Source organism: Dipodomys merriami, unplaced genomic scaffold (genome assembly GCF_024711535.1).
Source record: "Dipodomys merriami isolate MVZ:Mamm:240054 unplaced genomic scaffold, mDipMer1.0.p SCAF_15, whole genome shotgun sequence".
NCBI classification, from domain to species: Eukaryota; Metazoa; Chordata; class Mammalia; order Rodentia; family Heteromyidae; genus Dipodomys; species Dipodomys merriami.
Window position 1 is genome coordinate 28,105,918 of NW_027202826.1, and position 5,261 is coordinate 28,111,178.

A 5,261-nucleotide genomic window follows, 5' to 3' on the forward strand; every position below is an offset into this window, starting at 1 on the left:
AGGAATGAAGGAAAAAGAAAGAAAAGATAAAGGGGCAAAAAAGTAAAGGAAGGAAAGAGAAGAAAGGAGTGGATGAAGAGAAATTAAGGTAGTATTTTTAAATTGACCTTTTGCTTGAACATACTAAACCTGTATAGCTGACTTTCAATACTCAGCTGTAGACCCTACCCCAAGCATCCCCAATCCTTAAGGTAGATCCACAGCACCACACACACACACACACACACACACACACACACACACACACACACACACACACACACACACACAAGGGTCTTTAATTTGGACAATACGTATTTTAAACAAGGTATCACATAATTTCAATTCTTAGCAACAAATCCAAACTAGGTGACTCCTTCTAATTAAGAAATAACAAGTATCTTGACTACAGGGCTCTGTGTGCTCATGTGTGTGTTGTTAGTTTGCTAAAAGACACCTTCCTTACTGGACTCTTAAAATGTGTGAATCAGTAGTTTTTAAAGAAGAGTTAAAATAAGACAGTGCAGAAGTTTCAATTCTACAACCTAAGTTATTGAGTATGTAAAGTCACATTCACAAGCATTCATCATAATTACTTCTAACTTTTTACTCTTTCATTCTCTTAATTTTAACTAATTCAATAGTATTGTTTCTCTTGAAAAATATGTCCTGGTAATACATATACATATATATGTATATATATATATATATATCTTTGAAGTAGCACTTGAAACCTAATATTTAATTTGTTTCTTATTTATGGCATGTTCCTTTAATCTATTTTATCGCCTGAATTAGCTGGAAAGTAACACGTGCAACAAACACATCAACTTATATCTGCAGACATTTTTACTATTAGGATTGGAGAATAAGCTACTGTTCACATTTCAAAAGCATCCATTTGTCTAGAAATGCCTGAGGCAGTGATGAGTTTGAAATTCTTCAGGAGACTAGTTAGAGTTTTATTGAAATCCATTATCAATTCAATATTAGGTGTAAAAGGAATCGTCTATTTGCCAACTCTAGAATGTGATAGCATTCCTTAGAAAACAGAAAAAGAAAGCTTGGAAATAAGACTGCATAGACACAAGCTCTGTGTTACCACTGGCACCTTTGTCGGCTGAGGCTTGCTGGAAATAACTGTAAAGAAGAGTGCACTTAACACTCTGTACAGCAGCAGAGCTGAGCATTTCCTGAAGTGTTAAAGCAGAGGTTGGCTAGTGGTGACATCACCTGACCTGTTCCTCTCACTTTCTGAACTTAAAATAAAGCAACAGACAACCTGACTTTTTTCCTAGTCAACTGGAGTTCATAATGCATGACAGTTCACCTTTTCTTTTGCTGTCTAATTTCACACTGCTACTAAAGTACTTGATAGGTCTATGTTTACTATAAATTTTATCAGACCAGTTGCAGAAGTAAAATCATCAACCTTCTTGGTTTGGGACCATGTACCTATGTGGCATGCCCAAAATTATGTCTGGACAATGCATTGCATCTTTATTTTCCTGCTTCTGAGTACATACTGTATTATAGGAGATTTGGGGAGCTAGGAATATATATATATAATATATATATATATATATATGCTACAGAAATATTTAATCAGGAAGAAACCTTTGTGATTTTAAAATGTTATTTTACCCAGAAAATATATTTACTCTTTAAATACCCTTATGGTTTACAGTAGAAGAGTAAAGTAACACTTCAGGTTAGAGTTAAAATATAATACATTATCAATGAATTTCAGCCCAGAAAGAATTAACCTTCTGGGTACATAGCTTCTTAGTCTTGGCTTCCAGCCAGGGCTGATAGTCGAGCTTTGTTTTCTAACTTTCCCCAGCTGTTTTCCAGATCTAGAGAGGAGCACCAGCCAGAGTCTTCTAGTTTGAACATAGGATGCACAGTGCTTCCCTTATCTCCCTTAGTAGGTGCTAGTAAATGCAATTTAGAAAGTTTGATCTTTGTTTTTTTTTCCTCAAAGACTCCTTTTCTACTCAACCAGATCATATACATATTTGGCCTCTTGCAGACAGATATTTTATGGGTTAGAAATATGTTCTTAGAATATCTAAGAGCTAATGTTAGTATGTAGGTTGAATTAAGACACTGATTTTTTTAAATTAAATTACAAGTGCTTAGATAGAGAAAAGTAAAAAAGTACCATATATATAAAACAATTTTAGCATACAGATAAAATGTGAAAACTGGTTCTTTTCGGAGGTAAATACATATGAATATGTATTTCTCAATTTTCAAATAAAAAATTCTAAATGATGAGTTTTATATTTACAATCAGATATATTGCCTATTTGTTTGATAGATGAAAATATATCCTAAAATTTTCATGATGTTTTACTTTTATTTAAGAATGATGCCTGTCTTTTACAGCTATACATATATCTTCATTTTTACGTGTAGTTTTTATGCTATACTTGATAAGACATATACATTACAATTTTTCTCAAAGGGTTTCCTATGAATCAGTGTTGATAGTGACAAGGTAACATTCAGATAGAACTAAAAGAGCCTATCCTGCTTAGCATTAATTTTTCAGTCTTCCTATAGTTTATTATAGGTATCTTTCTATGTAAATAGGCATCTTTGTTATTATAAGATAATGAGAGGATTCTTTGAAATGTCCAGAGTACATCTCCATTCAAATATATATACTGAGGTAAATTTGACTGACAGGTATATTTCACTCATTAACCATTTAGTTTTATGAGTTCCAGTGAAAGATTTAGACTGTTCTGGTCAATGAAGCTTATATTCTCTGTCTATATTTGCTTTGAAAAATCATGATCAACATAGCAGCTCTTTAGCATCTGGATATAACTATCTGGAGGCCTTTTAATAAAAGATATTAAAAGCATTCTTTTGATGCGGAAAAACAACTTCAAAATCCTTGTGAAGAAATTTCACTGACTCTGAGTTTGGGGGAAATTCAAAGGATTATGATAATTTTTTCCCTTCACCAACTTTGTCTTTAACATGTAACACATAGGGCCTTAACTATGAGGTAAACACAAAGTGAATAACTCAAATTTTATGTATTTTTGAGATACATCATTCATATATATCCACAATATAGTGTGCCTTTAACTTTAAAACACACAGGATCTTGAGCTAATGACAAACATTCTCAGAAAAGGCACTGTGCAATCAAACCAAGATGTGTTAGAAAGAGATATAATGAAGTGTTGAAACTTTTTTAAAAGATATATGAAATTTTGTAGGATAATGTATTCTAATAAAAAACCTATCCCTCCATCTGAAGACTACTATAGTAACTATGAAGAATACATTGTTTTATCAGTCTGGACAACTTACAAAGAAAATAAGGTTTGCGATTCCTCTGACACAGATCTTAGAAAGGGTAATTTAAGCCATATTTAAGTAACATTTTTCCCACAACTTACTCTGCAGGTAAGACATTTATTTGGAGGAATTCAGAGGTATGGCACAAAGCTGTTTTTACCCTCCTGAAAATGTACGCTTGTGGATCCATGACATAGATTATTCTAAGGATTTATTTACTTTTTTTCTTTCCTAACAGGAGCTAGGAGGAAAGCATCTCTTTCTACAGAAGCAATTTATGACTCTGTCATAGAATCCTAAACATCTGTGACAGCTGTTTTACTAAAGCAGACCATTAGAAGAGAGCATGCCTATAAATCTCAGGTCCCAAGAAGGGATAGAGTTGTCATTTTGGGCAATGAATGCTAGGGTTTCAGTCACACTTCTCAGATAACATTTAAAAGCCCACAGATAGCTTTGGACATGGCATCTGTAAAACTGCTCATTTCCATATTAAGAAAAAAAAGCTAAAATTAAATTCTTACCAGGTGAAGTGGTTTTGTTCAAATTTTCTGACAACTGTTTAAAATATCTCAACTTCAATATCTTCTTTGGCAAGGGATATATATATATATATATATATATATATATATATATATCCCATTGTAGTGCAAATACAACTTCTACCAAGCATAATGACAGCTAAGTACACCATACAGGGAGAGTTCAGCTTAAAAATATTATCAGTTTCTACACAAATCTTTCACAAACAAAAGTTGATTGTGTTTAATTTGTTTACGATGCTAAGCAACACATATCTATTTACTGTATATAGTTTGCTGTCAGCAAATGAAACAGTAACTTACCTAGAGAAGCATTTCAGTTATTTTGGCTATATAGATACATATATGTATTTTGTTTTCTTTTGCTAACTTGAATTTATCCCCAGTTAGGAAAAAGGAGGTATCCAGGATTCAGAGTTCACTTGGTTCCAGGTTAATTAGGAGTTTTCAGTTCATACAAAATCTGTCTGAACAATATTCGGAAAAGCACACTCGAGCTCCAGTCTGAACTCTTCCAGCAGAGTCTTTTTTTTTTTTTTTTTTTTTATACACACATTGTCGTTTTCAAAACAAGCAGCCAGCTGGAATGATTCAAAAGCTCTGTTCAGCACACCGTTAAAAATTCAGCTTTCTTCGTGGACAGGAGAATTACGCCAGGGAGCAGACCCGGTACAGCAAAAAGGCTAGGAGAACTATTTAATCACCGGAATACCAGCTGCTGCTGCTCTGCTGTTCCTACTGCTGCTGTGGCTCTTGCTTAACTGGAGTTGGTCCTTCCCTCCCTCCATCCTCCCTCCCTCCTTCCCCCCACCTCTCTCCTATCTCCACAACTATAAAGGCAGCTCTTGCCGGATTATGATTGGCAGAAGCAGCCCATTCCTTCAGCTAATCATCCTCAAGACTTTTCAAGGACCAGGAGCTGCTGTGATGTCATCCCGGCAGCGGGCTGTGACACATGCACGCATTCCCACAGAAGCGGATTCAGCGATCGGCTGCGTTCCTCCCACACGACCCTGATTGATGAGATGTTCCTTGAGGATCTGCATAAGCTCTCATTGTACAGGGCGACTATTCCCCTCGACGAAATTCGAGGATAAAATTACATTTTGCAGGGATGACACTGTCCTATAAGATTCCACTGGGTTAAAAAAGAAGATAAAGAGAGAGAGAGAGAAAGAAAAGTTCAGGACAGCGTTTTCTGTTGTAACTGTGTGCCTGTGTAGTGCAGAAATTATATATCCAAGAAAAGCCCAGAAACAAACAAGAGGAAACCAGGAAAAATAGTAGCCATGTCCACAGCCTTGAATTTTATTTAAAAAAAAAAAGTGGACCACAATGCCTATGAGCAAAAAGACCATGTATGTGTGTGTTGCATGCTTTGTTTAATTAATCGAAGTTAATGATAGCTATTTCAGAATC

At 34.9% G+C, this 5,261-nt stretch overlaps 1 protein-coding gene across 1 annotated transcript in view; it reads right to left on the reverse strand.

Annotated features, from left to right (window-relative positions):
- Ndst4 (N-deacetylase and N-sulfotransferase 4) overlaps window positions 1–4,589 on the reverse strand; it is a 273,499-nt gene extending 268,910 nt beyond the window's left edge. The window contains exon 1 of the mRNA XM_070022041.1: window positions 4,146–4,589. The gene's annotated coding sequence lies outside the window, so the exon portion shown is untranslated. The remainder of the gene's footprint in view (window positions 1–4,145) is intronic.
- Between the last annotated feature and the right edge of the window lie 672 nt (window positions 4,590–5,261).